The sequence below is a fragment of the Pithys albifrons genome, chromosome 3 (genome assembly GCF_047495875.1).
Source record: "Pithys albifrons albifrons isolate INPA30051 chromosome 3, PitAlb_v1, whole genome shotgun sequence".
Lineage (NCBI taxonomy): Eukaryota > Metazoa > Chordata > Aves > Passeriformes > Thamnophilidae > Pithys > Pithys albifrons.
Window position 1 is genome coordinate 26,303,421 of NC_092460.1, and position 19,055 is coordinate 26,322,475.

The window sequence follows — 19,055 nt, forward strand, 5'->3', positions numbered from 1 at the left end:
GAAAATGCTATGTTATTTCAGTACAGGAATCCAAGTGTAGATTTTCAGAAAATTATTATCTTTTTAGAACACCTTGTTCCAAAAAGCTAAAAAGTCTCCCCAAATTTGAGTTTGATTAGGAGTCCTCTGTAGAGTATTTGAAACACTCAATAATGAAAAAGAATAAAGGTGTTGTAGACTTACCATTATTTAGATATCCAAACTTGAATCCTGTTTAAAATAAATAACATTTTTAACATGGTATGTTTCAAAATAAAAAAAATTTCTCTGAATATAAATAAAACCAACTAAATGAAACAACTCAGTGTTACTTCCAATTATGAGGTAAAATATTTTTAATAATACAGATAAAAGGGATTTATTATTACAAGGTTGCATTTAAATTAAATGAAATACTTGTGACATATTTTGATTTTTTAAAATTCATAGTATTTTTACTACTAGTCTTCCAGTTTCATTACCACTGTAACTTTGAAATTATTATCCACATCATTTTAAATACATTTTTAAAGTCATCATGAAGTGAAAATGTGTTATTGCTGACATTGAGTCCTAGTTAGCATAACTAATTTACCAAAGAAAACACTGACCTGCACTAAATGCAAGTGTTTAAGTTCCTTCGGTTCACAGCCAGTTGAAACAAGCTTAGGGTTTTTTCCTAATGCAGACTAGCATATGACTGTATATGAACATACATAAATACTCAGACTAATTGTGAGTTCCAGAAGCAAATATGATTGTTTAATGAACAGTGTAAATAGGCATATTTTCAGCCAGTTTGACATGGATTATACTTTAATGCAACATTACTTGGAAACATATCCCTAGCACCTCTTTTATTATTTATATTTCTTACAGAAAACCATAATCAGGTTTTGTTGTCTTGGAGGTTTTTTCCCCTGTTTTAATTTACATTGTTGTTATTTCAAAAGTGTAACTATAATAATCAGTATATCAGTATTTTACTCATTATTTACTCCTTATTTGATTATTTGTGTTATGTTTTAAAATACAAAATACAAAGGAGAGACAGGATACATAAATATTACTAAGTATTACTAAGAAAGAATTTTATCCAAGACTAACCATGAATGTTCTATTGTGGCAAGTATCCCTCAGGTAAGTATGTTACAAGGTGCACTGTCAAAATTTGCAAAAGGTTTTTTTAATCTGGTTGATCAACCATATACGGTGAAATCTTAGTGATTCAGTAAATTGACCTCATTGAAATTGATGGGATTTTTCTCTTTTACTTCAGGGCAATGAGTATTTCAATGAACTGATCTAATTTTATTCTAAACCCAGAATGGGCCACATGAATCATTTAGCTGCAATGGTGGCCACAGATTCTTGGGGTACAGGGCTATAGAAATTAAAGCCACGAATCTGCTTTGTAAGTAATTCACTTTCCTTAAATCAATTTTGTCTAACTCAAACTCCAAACTGAGTAGATGGAACATCTACAGTCACCGTCAATGCTTTTCAAAGCCTAAAGTGTGCAAGTATTGGCAAGGTACTGCTGAACAGTCATACCATTTACACTACTGAATTAATACCAAAAAAAGAAAAACTCACGCCTTAAGTACGCTTAGAAAAAAATCTAGAGACTTACCTAGAATTTCAGCTCCTCACACAAGACAAGAATCTGTCTGGTTTTGTAAATAAATGAAAGACTGAGTTCCCACAGCAATGGGCTGGCAAAGGGGATGCATTAAATAGCTGATTTTAGGGAAGTGTTTTGGCTAGGGATTTTTTTTGAGAGTATAGGTATAGTAAAACTGCTAGCTTGGTCCTTCATTCTGCTCAAAAGAGGGTGATTTATACTGATATAAACAAAATTAAATGTTTTAACTGTCATCCAAAACATTCAGTTTTTAAGCACTGAGAGAGGTTCCTTTTGGCTATGGCACTTCCTAAGAAACCTGTCACTGGTATGGTGATAGGGTGAATCCAGGGCAAAACCCTACATCCCTCATCTGTCCCATACAGACTGCAGTGGACTTAGAGGTTTTATCTGAACCTCTTTGTTAGTTCAGTATAAGAAGTAGACCAAACTAGACCTCAAAATAAGAGTTTGAAGTAATTTCAGAATTCTTCTTCAAAGCTAATGTTTGTAGCCCAAGTCCAGATCTAAAGCATTGACTAAAGAAATCAGTAAAGATTCAGACAAGCTGTAGTTGCTGATTTGCCAAACACTTTCTGGGCAGCCCTAAGACATGATGTTGCATCTACAGGAAGAGAACTTTGTGTTTTTCAGTACAAAACTTCTTATTGCTGATATAATCTAATATGTGCCATAACTCTTTCCAGACAAGTATCTCAGAGTCACATTTTGCAGCATTTCCTCAGCAATTGCCATAAAATTGCTGTAAAATAGTAATTATCTCTTACATTATTTATATATACTCCCTCAAACAAGAACCTTGCCAAGAACTAGCCTGGTTATGGATGGAAACTCAGTGAAAGCAATTTGAAGCCAATATTAGCATCAGCCAAACTGCTGGTTTCGATGCAAGTTGCCTCTTCAAAATTTGCACCACAAAGTTTCAGAGGGTATTTTGGTTTTTGGTTTTGGGGTGTTTTTTGTGAAATACATTAATACATGTATGTCTTTTTTTGGACTTCAAGTTCTATTTTCCACTTTCAGGTGGCTTATAGAAGAAAATTAAGGGGCAACTGTAATTTTAAAATATCAAATTGTGACTCTGTACTGGATTTCAGACCAGAATACAATTACACAATTAACTTCCTTTCCACATACAGTTAGCTTCACTTTGCAACATGAAAAACAGATTCCTGAACTAGAAATATGTATTGGATGTAAAATTATGAATGGGCTTCAAGATTCCTCCTAGGTTCCTTCACCATAAATTATGTCCAAATAGGCCCTCTTATGATGCAATCTGACCTGCCTGCTTCTACATCTCTACTTGAGGCTGGACACTTGGTGTTCTGACCTCCTTTGCTCCTCGCTCATCCTGGTCATGAAAGTGCAGTGGTGGCCCCTGTGGAGGAGGGAGGTCAGGGCTGTCTTGTGCTGGTCACAGCCAATTCCAGCTGGCGCTGTAGTGGCCCCACCACATGCCAAAACAGAGCCCATGAGTGCTGCCTTTGTGAAAACATACTGAAGAAAGGGCAGAAAATGGGGAAGAGACAAACCTGTGAGGGTACGTAAGAAGAATCAAGGAAAGAACAAGGGAACCAGGAGATAAGGACAGAAACAAAGGAATGAGGGGAAAACAAGGCCATAGGAGTTGGAGGTGCTTCATAACTGAGCAGCCACAACCACAGAGAGACTGTGGCCCACAGAAGGACCACACTGGTGTAGAAGAAATTATTAAGACGGAAGCAGCAGTGGAACAAGAGGGTGAGAAACAAGGAAAGGCAGAGTGAAACCACTACATCTTGACCCCAAACCCCTGTGCCACTCATTGCCTCACCAAAGGAACTGAGTACAACCTGTGGAGATAACAAGAGGGGAGAAGATGTGTCTGGAGTGCAGTTGAGCCTGGGAAAGGGGAAGGAAAGATGTTTTAATGTTTGTCTTCTTCGCTTCCCAATACCTGAATCAGCAAATAAACATACTATAGCAATAAGTTAAGTTAAATTGCCAAACTGCATGAGCAGCTGCATAGGCTGCTGGCTGGGTGTAGTAAAAGAGAGTGAAGGTCAAGAGATGAAAGCTAATGGTTTTAACAGCAATAAAATTATCCATCTTACTAAATCAAACTGCTTGATCTGAAAGTTCTCATGCCAAATGAGAGGCTACACCATAAGGCAGGTCAGCAAAAGTTTGTTTCCAGAGGAAATGGGTAGGTGCCATACACAGCACAAACACAACAGAGAAACAAGAACAAATGCTGTCTCATAGGGCAATTTTAAACTCTTTAAGCCCCTTATATATTGCATCTTTGACCCACCACAAGCTTAGAGCAAGAGCTCAGCCTACCTCCCTAGGAAGCCTGTAAGGGTTTGGGAGAGGCAGAGTAAGGCACAGCTGAGGACTGAGTGTCAGAAAACACTGACTGCTCACTCCTCAGCAAATCACAGCCCAGTCAAACCTGGCAGCATGATGACTTCTACTGAGAAATACTGTTACAGAAGAAATCTTGCTTTGATTTTTGCATTGGATGGGAAGATGGATTCCAGATATAAGCCTGAGAAAGAGAACTTACTGTTCACATTTTAATGTCTCAAAGAATTGATGTGCCTGATAATAAAATTTGAGTATCAGTTAGAAACCACATCGAGCTCTTCTCCTTCCTCCATGTTTTAAAAATAAACTTAAACAGCAGAAGGATTTTTTATGTTTCAGAACCAACTTCCATCCTTGCCTGACACTAGAAGTTAGCTCACACTGATAGTAAAGTAGAAGCACTTTCCCCTCTGAATAAGATCCAGAACTAAATAATATATTACTGCACTTGTCAGAGACTTGTGAAAGCATAAAAACTCTTGCTTGAGCCACTACTCAAATGTAGAATAAAAAAGAGTCTCTTTCTTCCTGAAGGAATATAAAACTTGAAATGGCAAGTTTTCTCACCAGGCATTTGTAGATTTGTCAGGTTTTTTGAACGTCAGGCAATTTGTAACTGCCCAAATAGCACAAATAGACCCCTCACAATAGAAGGCACTTCATACAAGAAGAAAAAAAAAGAAAGAAAGATTTGTCATAGAAATTATTCTGTCATGGGGAGTCATTTGCTCACACATAATGCTGCTTAGCAGCTCAAGAATCTCCAGAAATCAGTAATTGCTGAATGTGACAGCCACAGAGAGCTTCTGTGTTTATAAACTTGCTTTGGCCCTTGACAGATGCCTTTACCACTCTTTGTCTGGCCATGCAGCTCTGTAATAATAATCTTTGTCATGAATCCTCATGGAATAGATTCACAATAATTACACAACCACAGATGCTTTCTCCCTGGAAGAGGAAAGGTTGAGAGGTCACGTGCCTGTGCTCACCTCCTGAGTCTGACCATGTTGACCAGCAAACTTCCAAATGCTGCTTCTGATCTGCTCCATTCAAGGTTCAAAGGAACATGCAAAGTTTCTTGCCACAAGGATGCAACCTTTTTTTTTTTTCTATGCAGGAAGAACAGGAATCAACACATGAGGAGCTCTTCTCTTTTACTTGCAGTGTGCATTGATAATCCAGGCATGAGTGTCTCACAGTGAATCAGTCTGCAGTCTGAACTTCAAATCAGTGGGCTCAGAAAACCCCTGAATTCACATTCCCAGCCCCAGAATATGAAGAAAACTCCCCATAAAAAAAATCCAAACAATCAAAACCGAACCACCAACCAAACACATAAAGGAAATAACTGCAGCTTAGTACTAGTCTAAGTATTATTGTTTTCCATGATTTTGGTCAAATAATTTAGTGTAGAATATATAGCAAAAAAAACCCAAACAAACTGAAAGGGAACAAAAACAAACAACCCCAATTATGGCACCATATCATATAAGCAAATCAGATTATGGAACTGGGTTTAATCATTTCATTTTTTTGGGAGAGTTTAGTCTATACATTTCAACAAATATGGTTGTTTATTCAAATACTCTAAGATGAGAACCATAAGTTCAAATGCTTCACTTGCCTTACAAATCATTCTACAAAAGGCAAACTCTATCCAGGTCAAAATATAGACTTTTACTGTAATTGGTATAGTTATAGTATCAGTTCCTTAGCTGGTGGAAATTGGTATAGAGCCACTAAACCCAAAGGATCAGTGATTTCTACAAACACAGGTTCTGGCTCATAGCTGACACCAGTATTATTTTCACTACAGTAAGGGCAAACTTACTGTGCCAGCACTAATGTTATACATTCTTCCCTGAACTCCTGATTTGTTTTAATTCTTTGTCTACCTTATAAAGCACTACAGTTGAAAAGTGTGGCATTTTTGCATTTTAATTCTTCTAAGAGCTCTTTATAGTTTACAGGGCATCATTTTTAAAAGAGCCTTGTCCAACAATTACCTCCAAGTACACCTTATGTATGAAGTTTTTTACCTTACAAAAGAAAAAAGATATTGAAAATACTTTACAAATTGAATTTTAAGCCTAGAATGAGAGATTATCTCAATCAGACTAATTTCTTTTCCTCTAAATAGGAAACATTTGCATATCACATTGGGATTCCCATCTCAATGTGGACTTCAATGTAGATCATAAGTTATGATCCAAAAGTTATGATTTATTTGGCTAACATTACATCTGTAACATATTTCACTTAGAGCCATCAAATAGTTACAGTCACAAAATTAGATATTTTATAAATCATTGCAAAGGGTATCTCTAAGCATGGAATTGCCTCTTCTGGGGCCTAAAAAGAGAAGTGCAGCATGAATGTTGAAGTTGCAGGGGTGGGCAGATTAGCTCTTCCATGGAAAACCCACACCTAAAGCCTCCATTTTATAACTAGACCCAGTATATTGGTCCAGTTGCTCGTGTCAGCAAAGCTTCTCAGGAAGCTTCTTCTTTGGCTCCATATGACCAAAGGAAGTGAATTTCTGCTGGGAAGCCCCGCTGAGATAGAAAACCAGAAACCACAATAGAAGCACAAGGAACTAATAACAAAAACTGAAAAAAAAAAAAAAACACTTGGAAAAAAACCAAGAACCACCTCCAACTAAAAGAAGACACCAAAGTGAAATACAGAAGAATTATTTTGGTTAATTTACAGGTATAATGAGTACTCTCTCAAATATTAGGATAAATAAAGCACAAATCAATAATACCACAGCAGAAAAATTTCAGAGCAAGACAGGAATAATATGAGAGTATTTCATAAAAATAGCAATACACAAGGGAAAGAGTTCTACGCTAGATCTTGTTCTCACCAACAATGAGAAACTGGTGGGGATGTGAAGCTCAAGGGTGGAGAATAGATCAAGGCCAAAAACAAAAGTTACTGAAAAAGAAAGTATACAGAAAGAAGAACACAGTATTTTAATAACCCTTAATGGTGAAACTGAGGAAGCCAAATATGAACTAATGACTTTCCAAGTAACTGAGCTATTTGTGGAAGAAACATACTTTCAGATTCAAGGGGCATTTAGACCATACAGGATTAATTCAATACTCCAATTAAATTTCATTCCTCCTAAATCATAAAGATGAAAGTTGAAAAATGTTAAAACTAGGTAACAGAGCCTTTTGAACTCTAAAGAATGGAAGGAAGCAATCGCGTTTGTTTTTGAAAAAGCTGGAAAGACAGACATGTAATAGCTGCTGTAGCATCTGCAACCATATTACCACTTAGACACCCTGCCTTGGCACAGCACAGTCTTATGGCCAGATCAATAAAAAGCAGAATTTACAATCTAGGTACATAAATCCATATGCTTTGGCATCTCCACAACTCAAAACTTGCCTTTCCTCTGAAGCCCTTGGAGGCAGTTTTGTATCGTAAAATTGAATCAGCAGCCACAGCACCATGTAGGAAGTAAAAGCACTTTATCTAGCTGGTAAGAAACAACTTGTCTGAGATTGCAGCCCCCTCTTTCCTTTCAAAGCCCCACTGGGAAGCAGGGCAGTGGTGTATGCAACAGCTAAGTTAGCCCAGCGCTGCCCTGGACAGCAGAAATGTGGGTCCAGTTGCCTCCACAGTTTTGTGAGTTTGACCTCCTGTTCTGCACCATCCAGGAGAAGGCCCTGAACAACAGATCTGTTTGTTATATCCAGGCTGTGGCACATCTTCACCCAGTGATCAATCACACACAGACCTTCTTGTGGCTAACATAGCTGCTTTCACTAATTTCTTATTCTAACATTGATATGAAAAATCACTAATAGCTATTATCAAGTCTCAGAATATATTGACTTTAAAGGACCTGCATCAATGTTTTGAATACAACAATGAGAGCTATGACAAAACAGATGTAATTGGGGGAAAAAAGATTGGACAGAGATTTAAAGAAAAAGGAAAAGAATGTCTTAGAAACTCTGTAGCAGATTAAAAGAAATCTAATGTTAAAAGACCTGTAGCAGACATATAGAAGCAAACAGTATAAATGTAAGGAAGTGCTAACATATTTAAAACAAGATACATACCAGGTTCAGGCAGACAGACCAAGTAAGCATCTCTTGAAGCACTGCATCTATAGTTGTTGAACAGGAAGAAAAATCAACATCTATTATTAAGAGACACTAAATTATCCTTAAATTCTCTGTAAATTACCGGCAATGGAAGAACATGCCTATAACAAAAAGTGGTGGAAGCAAATCATGGAGCCAGCCTGGGATACTCAGATCTGTTGAGGATAGAAGTAACAAGTGAATTATTAATGAAAATACTGATATTATGCATTATAAGAATACAATATGCTTTTTTCACTATAAGAATACAAGCTGACCTTCACCTTAAAAGAATTTCAATACCCTACAGGATACTAGTATAAGGCCTATGAAGTATATGTATTTCATTTATAGCTTCAAAATAGGCAGAAATTTTATGAGACAGTATGAAAAACATAAATTGCCACTTAGAAAGGTAGAAAAATTGTTTTTTAACACAAATAACAATTCTCTGCACCACCTTTCATAGAAAATGTGCAATTTTCTCGGAAGACAAGGAGCTAAAAAAGCTAAATCTCTGTTGGCATTAACCTCCTCAAAACTGAAAAGAGAAAATGCCTTGGGCTTTCAACTAAAACATGAAAAGTTCCATAGGAGTTTTCCTCCAGGTATTTCAGCTGCAAGTACTTTTTTCTTAAGTAAATATAATAGGGTACCTTGATAGGCTGGCCTAAATTCCACCATGTGCAACAGGAAGGTCAGCTGCCCTTCCCAGGCAGATGCATTGCAAAGTGAATATGTTCCTATTTTTTCTATTAAAGCAAAATATGGGATCACATTTTGGCATAATTCCCATGCAAGCTATTACCATACTGCATGATTGGTACCACAAAGTTAAGGAAATGTTTAAACATGTAAGCACCAAAAGCACAGCTGTTTGAGCTTCTGACAGAATGTCCATTTTCAGGGACAGACATCTACATTTAGTCCCACCAGGGAGTTGGGCAGATATTTCCTGCACAGGGCTGAGATGGAAAAAAGTAGTGAAGACTTGAAAACAGGTCATCTGAAATGAAGGAAAGTATAAGGTTGTGAAGATGGTAGTAAATAGTTGTGAAAGGTAACCAGTTGATAAGCTCACTTAGAGATGCAAAATCATATCTGACCTTACAGTCAAATGTTCTGAATAAAAGTAGTTAGAACATAAAAACTATTTAAAGCCATTCTTGGTACTACAATTTTCATATAACAAAAAAAGCCAAACCAACCAACCAAAAAAAAAAAATCCAGCACATTCTATCTTTATCAAAGGAGTAGAATGAAGTTAGATTTCTGCCAGAATTCTTGATTTAAAAACTATGCTTTGAGGAACTGCAGAGTAGTAAAGGAGATTCTTTAAAAATAGAATTCCTGTCACTACTATACTCTGAAGGTGACTGAAAAACAGCTGTCCCAAATAATGTGGTTTTATGCTTTGATGAGGCTAACAGTTATGTGGGCATAAAGTGCTATGACTAGCAAAAAACATGCTTCCTATCTTATCTGGAAAGTGCAGAAGAAGTATTTAGGCTCTGGGGATTTTTACAATCTATTGTTAAAGAAATCCTGTATCTTGATGGTAGCATAGGGTAAATGTGAGTAAAATTGTTTCCTGGCTTGGAATCTTCTTTGAGAGAATTTTCCAAAGTTAAGTGGTTTTTCATTTTAAATTTCAAATGAAACTGTCTTTCAGCAATGGCTTCTATTTAACCACATCTTTTCAATGTGTTTTTGAAGGTAAGAGAAATGGCAAAATCTAACAAATAGCTTGTCTCTGAGATATTTGTTGTTGTTGTTGTTATTGTTTTGTTTTTTGGTTTTGGTTGGGTTTTTTTTAATATATACCATTGGGTAAATGGCTAGAAAAGTAAAATATAAGAGGAAAAATTAACAGTTAAAGTGAAAAAGTTAGGAATTTATTTTTGGCCCATTGCCATTTGCACTTCCACTTATCAGGCACAGAAACACACAGAATCAAAAAAAAACCACATTAAAAACTAAGAGAGACCCACAGCAGAAGGTGGATAGATGCCTTCATTTTGAATTATCATTGAATTCAACAAAAAAGCATGAGGCCCAAGGTTACACCACACCTAAGCCTTACATGTGTCCTGTAAATGTCCCCCATGGAACTTCCCCAACCCACACCTACATGATCTCAGTGAGTTGAGGTCACTCCTGTTTTCTAGGAAATATCTGCTAAAGGTAGATACAAAAGAAACATGGGGGGGGGGGGAAGGGGGGGATGAAATTAATCAAGAAGTGGAATCATGGGTTTATGAGCTAAGGCTCCTGGTTGCCTCTTTTATAAACTGTTTATTAAGCTGGTAGGCAGCTAAGAGTGTAATTCAGTCACACACAAAAATCTTGAATAAAGATGGGAGAGGTTTGATTTAAAGTGGCTTCTTTAAAGATCACTTCAAAGACAGAGCAAGCAACCCAGTTCTAGAAAACATTCACAGGTGATCTTAAAGTCATGCTTAATCAGAAGCATATTTTAACTTAAACAGGCTTCACATCCCTGGACAAGCTGAGCTCCTGACCAGTGTGTGGTAGGTGGCAATGCCTGGTATTATAGCTCCACCAAAAGATGTCAAACACTTCACAGAAACAAACAAACAAACAGGATTCGAGAGAAGGCAGCCTGCAAGTTACATTGTTAACATGATGTCTAAAGGGAGAATGACAAACATTCCACATCAATCTTCAAATCAAAGAGTATTTTTCACCTGTCTGATATACTCTTCTCATTTTAAGCCAAGCTCTTAACATTACCTGTACAAAATACATGTTCAACATCATTTAGATTCAGGGAATATAGTGACTGATCAGTTAAATTAAGTACAATAGTACAACAGCAGCATTATGTATTTCATATGCACAGCCTAAGAGACCAAACTTTACTCCATCCCATATCAGGAACAACATGGGGAATTAAGGCTGATTCTAAATATATGTTGAAAAAGGTCCGTAAATGCAAATAATGACAGAAATAACTAGGTAGATGTTATGTTTTTATGCCACTGTGTGTTTCCTGCTGAACATTTGTACAACAGTGTTAGAAGAAATGCATGGCAAGCAGAACAGCCTTGGTCCTTAAAAAAATCTCTTCTTTAGGTCTCTTTATTTATGCAATTGATCAGACACAAAATGTCACAGCTAAGGTATGGTTTGCATGGGAACATTTTTTTTCTGCTCCATAAAACTCACCTGTACTTAAATGACATAGCAAGTCCCTGCAATTTTTCACTCACACTCAGTGAAGTTTTGTACTTCAGCATCTGAGCAGGAGGACCATGGGCAAGGGTTCCTTCCCAGCTTCTTCCCAGGTGTGGGACTGTGCATGCACATCTGATGAACAAGTACTACAGGGGTAAATCACGGCTTGCCCTGTAATTGAATCTTTGTAGCAGGATAAGATTAAGCACTAGAATTCAAGAACTGTCTTTCCCCTGCTCTTTCAGATCAATTTTTTCTTCTACTGTTACCTGGATACTGGTGAGGCTTCATGGGACAAGTAAGATGTTTGATAGGAATACAGCCACAGGAAGGAATGAATTTGGGAGGAAGCAGTGCCAGAGATTGCTGTGCAGGACACCAGAAGGAAACTGCGATTGGTAATCAGAAAAGCCGAAGATGTTGGTAGGTAAAACTGAGAGCTGGAGGTTATTGGAGGTGTGAAGTGGTTTCACAGACACTGGTTCTGAACTCCAGTGTGATCAGTGAGATTTAACCAGGATTTGAGAGGAGAGGATTGGAACCTCTTTGACAAGAAGATAAAAGTAAGGTTAAGATTCATATGAGAATCTGCACTGATTTTATGAGACCTGACTGAAGAATGTAGGATTGAGGATGAGAAGCTTGGACCAACATGTCTTGGACTGAGGTGGGCAAGAAGAATAGAAGCCAAAGTTAGTGGAAAGGGAAGACTGGATTTTGAATGGTAAGGGAAGGAGGGTGCAAGCTTGGGAATGCGGGGGAGAAGGACCAACATCCTCTTCCCACTCCCAAACTCCCATGACTACAATGGAGGCTGAGATTTCATCTGGACTGGTAATGCTTCCCTGCAGTAGCAAGTATTGATGAAATTCTTCAGAGAAACAAGAGGAGAGCAACCCACTATTGCCATCAGCTGAGCAGTTAACTCAGATGGAGATGCTGGTGGCAGTCTGAAGGCATTTTTTTCATGCCAGGCTTTTTCCAAATGTTATTTTTGTTAATTGAGGCATCTGAAAGTGGGGCATGAGGGAGCCTCTGCCAGGAAAACACAAAAGCATTCCAAAGACAGAAAATACCAAAACAAAACTTAATCATCTCCCTTTCCTCCTCGCTGGGTGTATTTTTTAACATTTTCCTTGGAAGACGCCTATTTTTTAATGTGCATGGAATAAATCTCGCTCCAATAGTGAGCTGGGACTGCTCAGTAAATGAGACTGTCATTTGCAGAAATCCTGGTGCATCTGTTGCAGAAGTAATAAACTGTCTAGTGAATAAGGAAGAGAGAGGATGCTCTCAAAATTAAAGCAGCTGAATGCTACCCTGGAGAAGTGGGTTTGGGTTCTGAGCCTGTCTCTGCCACAGAGTTCCCAAATGATGCTAGGCAAGTCCCTGTGAAGAAATTTTCACAGGTGGTCACTTACTGTATGTTCCTCATTTCTGACTTGGGACCCCGGTATCAGATTTGCAGAAATGCTGAGTAGTACCAGCTGCAAGTGCACTCACTGAGCACAGCTCTGGGCCTACAAACCAGCCACAAATGCTGAACTCTCTAAAATACCAGTTCTTAGGTATCTGGGAACAAACATACAAAATTAGTGGGTATTCGTTAGTTCAATCTCATTGTATCTTCATCCCTGTAAAGCAGAGATAAAAAAATTACCTTCACATCAAAATGCACTTATAAATGTCTTAATCCTTGTGTATCATGCATATCTTGTAATGGAAGAAGCATAAAATAAAAATCTATAAAGTGGTTAACAAAACTCTCTTTAAAGCGACATCTGACCTTGTAGTGAATAAGGTTTGAGGATGTAATTAGAATTGAAATCCCACTGGCTAATTAGTCACTTAAAGAGCACTATCTTATGTATGCAGTGAATGAAGGAAAGATCCTTGTATCAGAAACAGCTGGTGATCATGTCATTGTAGTCATAAAACATGTATACAAGGAGGACAAATTAAAGTTGTATCAATCAACTTGATTTTGCCATGTTGTAATTAAGTTTTTATTACTTTATTTGCAATCTTGATATCCTTTTAAAGGAGATTTCACTGTGTGCACAGACAGGGCTTTTTCTTTTACTAGTTTCTTATTTTAGAATATAGTCTTACCTTACTCGACATCTAAGGGACTTCCTGATCCTTACCACAGGTGGTTTAACAGCAACAATGTTTTTTTTTCCCAAATGTTTTGAAGACTTGACTCTGATAGACGTATCCCTATAAAATTGTAACTAGCTAAAAATTCCTTCCCTTCAACTCGCAGATTCTCAGTGTTTATCTCTAAAAATGACTACCAAAATTGCTGATTAATTAGAGGCAAAAAGCACATACAACATACTTCGGAAAGTTGTGGAAAAGGGAACCTCTGGGAGTCTTCAGAGTTCAGAGACAAGGAATATATTGTCAGTGTCCCTTTTGTGAAGCTGCCTGGGCTAAGCCTGTAAATAAATTTCCCAGTAAGTGAGCTTCAGCAACACCACGTGAGGAATCAGGATTACTAACTGGCCTCTGTCTGCATAGAGGCTCCAGCTAGTTATGAGGAGCAGTTGGAACTTGAGCTGTGCCTGTGGCTAAGGAGACAGAGAGGTGGCACATCTGCTCTTCTCATTTCATTGTTTCATTTATGTTGTAGCTGCCCCTGGTCTTCTAACACAAAAAAAAAAGTCTTGATGTGTGTAGTGCAAAACCGATCCATTTATATACTCATGAGGAAGGAGAGAAATCAAGTATTTTTTTTTAATTAGCAAAATTAAAAGCAGAAAAGGAACATGTCTGTATTTTCCTCCACGCATCACTTCAGAGTAATCAGACCGTCTCTTTCTCAGTACTATTTACCTACAGTTAAATATTAAGCACCAGTGATAATAAATCATAAGTGGCCTGTCAGAGTTCTTTTTTGCTATTTCAGAGTACAAAGACTGATAAAAAAATTTGCTTGTGAAAATGACATAGACCAGTAATAACTTAGGAACTGAAAGGCACCAAACTAAAGGAAAATAAGCCCAAAAGATTATTTTCAGCTTTGATTAAAATAACCTTTGTTGCAAGGACACAATTTCCATGAGAATGCTAGGAAATAATTGTAAATCTACTTTTAGAAGACTTATATGATTCAGCAAAATGTTTATTGTAAATAAGTTCCTCTTTTTTTAATAGAGTTTGAAATGTTTTAATATATAGTAGCACCATTTCTGCAGAACAAAAGCAGAATTTCCACATGCTACATTTCAGCAGACATACTGTTTTTATTTTAAGACTCTTTTGAAGAAGTAAATGAAATTGTTAGACCAAAAATATATAGCATGCATGTTGATACAGAAATTTTAAGGTATTTCATAGTAGATTGCCCTTGTGTGGCTAAAAGCGCTTCAGCTGATAAATATGCTTGTTCTATGTGCATTTGCTTTGCACAGATCAGCAGCAGACAGTGTGTATTAGCCAGCCTATCTTGCTGGCTGGAATGGGTATCTGGGGAAAAACCTCTTTCGTGCATCATCATCTAAACAAAAGAACCAAAGAAGCAGCGGACTTCTCTGAAATTATGTGGTTTTGTTTTTGTTTTTGTTTTTTTGCATCAGCAGTAAACTGTTATAGAGAATACTAGACTTTGGTCCCACTGGGAAGTGTTGTTCTTCAGAATGTTCTTTATCTAATGAATATCTCTGAATAAACTTCCATTTCATTGCTACACTTCTAGTTAAACTATACATGTTTGAATATAATGTGTAATTCAGGTCTCCCTTTACCAATCATCATTTTAGTTGTGATTCTAGACAGATGTTTAAGATAATATAAAGACGTTAGTTATGCATCTTATTGCAAGAAGCTTTTGAAAGCACTGATTGCTTGCTTTGGAGGAGATCCTTTGTTCCTTCTGTTTATCCTCTGGCAATAAGTAGCTGCTACTGATCTCCAAAATATTTCCCAGTGACATTCTGGGTGAGGTGTGACATAGTGCATGAACAATTGTGATTTTAGCTTCTGAACACAGAAAGAAGAAAATTAATTCACAGAAGAAAAAATTACTAGAAAGCTTTAGAAAATATTCTCTGAAATTAGGAGGTTTCAACCAAAAGTAGGCAGTAGCAACTGGAAAATAAAGCTGGAAGTTTCTGATTTCTTGCAGAAGAAATTCTAAGATTTGTTTTTTAATATTTGCTTGGGATGTTTTCTATATGCAGTTGACTGCCATCTTTAAATACTTTGGGCAGAATACCTGAGAAACATACCCACTCCTTTTGAAATCTATTTCTTTCTCCTAAATTGACAATGATCCTGCTTTTTCCTTGGTGTGTTCAGAGACTACAGGTCTCACTTTTTTTATGAAGTGCTGAAGACCTTTCTGGGGCTCAGGGTGTCTGTTGATTATACTGTCGATGTTTCTGAACTGGATGTCTAAAAAATTAGCTGCTTGTGACTGTCAGTGTCTAGACTGGATGATCCATTTGATCCCTTCTGTCTCATGTTCCAAACTGTTTTTATCTTATAAAAATACCAATCATCTAGCCATACAGTAGCAAGGATTTTTTGAGCTCCTATGTGTAGACATAGCATTTTCATTCCTAAGTATTGCATGTTGCCATAAACATATCTCTTCATACAGCTGGTAGAGACTGAGGAAAGTCCTTATCACTGGAATTTCGTATTTTGTCTAACACAGGATGAAAGACCGTATAATGAGGCCAACTTCTGTACTGTTGCTGATTGCAGCGCAAAATGAAATGTGACAGGGGTTCAATAACTGTTCTGCTTCCTGGCAATTTACTTTTTTTTCTTAATCACAAGAAGCCTTGAAAAAGTGCTGAGTCTTAAAGGGACTTTGTCAACTGTTGGAACTGCTGATTTAAATACATGCATGTCAAGCAAATCGTTGTGATACAAAGATAAGTAGTTTGGTGGCAACTCCAACCTTAAAGAAAATAGAATCTCTATTAACTAGCTGTCGGCAGGGAGGTCACTCCATCAGAGGGCAGAATGCTTAAAGGAAAAATTAACAGGCACATTCAGATTCAGCATATTAGAACAAGATAATATAGACGGCGGATAATGGAGTGGCAAATGCAGGCAAAACTGTAGTGAGACAGCAATAGGCTTCTAGACTTTGGCCCTCTCTGTCTGCATGTTTAAATAAATTTTTTTGTTTTGGTTAGTTCCTATGTTTTCCCCCTCCACCTTGCACACATTTCACGTTAAATTTCTATTCTAAATGAAAAGGAACAGGAACATAAACAATTAGCTGAAATCAATAAATTTGGTGTTTCACCCTTATCATAATCATGACACCTCCCGTGTCTTTTAAAGGAATTATTTTGTGGACTAAGATATTTTCACAGGCATAAAAGTGGTTCTGACAAGATATTTGGACAAATCCATGCAGAGCCAATTGTTAAGGGCATTCTATACAGCTGTAGTCAGCTTATATGCTACCATTCACCCAGCTTCTCCATGGGTGAATGAAAACACTGCTGCTACTGAAACAAAGACAAAATAATATGGCTTAAAACTTAACTTTTAGTATAAGTTTTAAGTTTAGTATTTTAAGGTGTAACTGTTTGCAAGTAGGGCCAGCCCGAGTGGTGGGCAGTTAAGATAAAAAGAAGGCTAGAGCTGACTTAATATATGCAACCAAGATAAGAGGACTTGTTCAAATGGAGAAGCAGCTCGAAGCACATGAAAAGTGCTTTCTAACAGAGGGCTGGGGGGGGTGTGAAGCAGAACCTGGACATAAAGGCAGGGGGTGAAAAAGACATAAATCTACAGAGTGCCTGTAACAGATAACATTTGGAGCTAAACTCCTTAAAAAGGGCTAAATTTTGTATTGACTGGGGGGGGGGGAGGGAAAGGGGGAGCCTATGTTTATTTTACTTAGGGCTTGTGATGCTTATTTTGTTTATCCTTATTCTACTTATGCTCATTTTGTTTATGCCTATTTTACTTATGCTTATTTACCTAGGACTAATGATAATCTTATTTTACTTATGCTTTTATACTTATGGAATTTGCTTAGTTCACTGTGTAATGTGTAGCAAAACTTACTGTCCTTGAAGGTGCAATACCAAGAGGCCCAGGCCAATTAAAACAGCCAGGATACCCCATGATAAATCAGAAAACATGTCAAAAGAACAAGATATGCCGAATTAGACCAGCAAAAGTTGCCAACAAGACTGGTTTGAACCAGTTCTGAGCAAAAGGTTAAAAGTTCACAGGAGGAAGACGACTTACTTCATCCCAAAAGACCCCTAAAGACCACTACCCTAAATTACCAGGAGGAACAGCGCAGGTGCAAGGAGTGGCTTGAGGCGGAGAAAATGGAAATCAGTTCTTGAGATCATTATAATAACCCTGTCTTCTCTAAGAAAATAATGTTTATGCATGAAAGAAAAATAAATATGTATAACTTACTTGCAGATAAACCCTTTGTTAGCTCAACTAGGTGCGCATGTTTTTGGAGGAGCTATCCCCAAGCGTCCTGGGCCAGAATAAACGTACCTCTCTATAACCTCACTGGATTATGGGGGTTTTATTCCGCAAAACAGTATACCTGGTGGACACGTAGCTGGGGCATGGCCCCCCTGCGTGTGCCCCGGCCATGGCCAGGCCGTAATAAAATTGTGCTTTATTATCAACATCTAGGGTTTTTTTAAATCACTACAATATGGTTCACTTACTGCTCATTTGAGGATCATCATACTATTAAAGGAGTTGTTAACTCTGTTACAAAGTTCTGGAAAAGAGGTGTGCTTCAGAGGCTTAGTGCCAGCAAACACACAAGTTTTAGGGGCATGTCTACATGTAATTAGGCAGTTAAATGCCTCCCTGACATCCGATCCTGTCAGATCTCAGAAGCTAAGCAGGGTCAGCCCCGGATTAGTACTTGGATGGGAGACCTCCTGGGAAATGCCGAGTGCTGTATGTTCTAGTCCTGAGGACTTCACTGGCACCGTCCAAGCTCGCTCGGCCGTGGCAGATGAACCTCAGGACTTAAACCGTGAGGCCAGTTCTGCACACGCTGAGCCTCACCTAAAATCCACTGCGCAGGCTGGAAGGGCACAGCCACGTGGGGAGAGCCCTTCCCAAATCTTCGTTCGCGAAGCTGAGCCACACACACACACACATGTAATTGCAGGGCTGTACGTTGCTTTTACAGCAAGAGGTGAGCCTCTTGAAATACTAAACTAGAGAAACAGCCACCAGGAATGAGACTTGTCAGCTCAAAAGTAATGAAAAAATTTCCACTGACATTAATCCCTATGACTTTAGGATGAGTCCTTGGAGAAGAGTTCCCACCTCAGTTCGTATGAGAAAAAGGTAGGGGAGATGTGATCTGTTGAGGAATGAAGAGTAGAGAAAAGAGATTCTTAGGAGGCTTCCCAAAGACGGAGGAAGCCAGCGCAGATTATGAGTCTCTATGAATACACTACCTTTTTGAGGCTAAAAAACTGAGAACAAAAGCCTACGGCTTGCACAATAAACAGACATTTACCAGGTAATAAAATCTGCAACAGAATAAGACTAGAAGTGTTTCAATGACAAATAACAGCTTCACTAACTACATTGTGAATTTTCAGCCCAAATTGTATTATTTTCACAAGTAAGACCTCTTGAAAAGTATTCATGCAATGAAACAAACCGTACACAATACAAACTCATGCATTTTACATTAGGCTGGCTTATTCTTATAAAATAGACAGTTTGTTCTAGATCCTGTCCAGGCTGTTTGCATGTGAAATATATGTTTATATTTGTATCCTGATACAAGAGCAAAATATGTG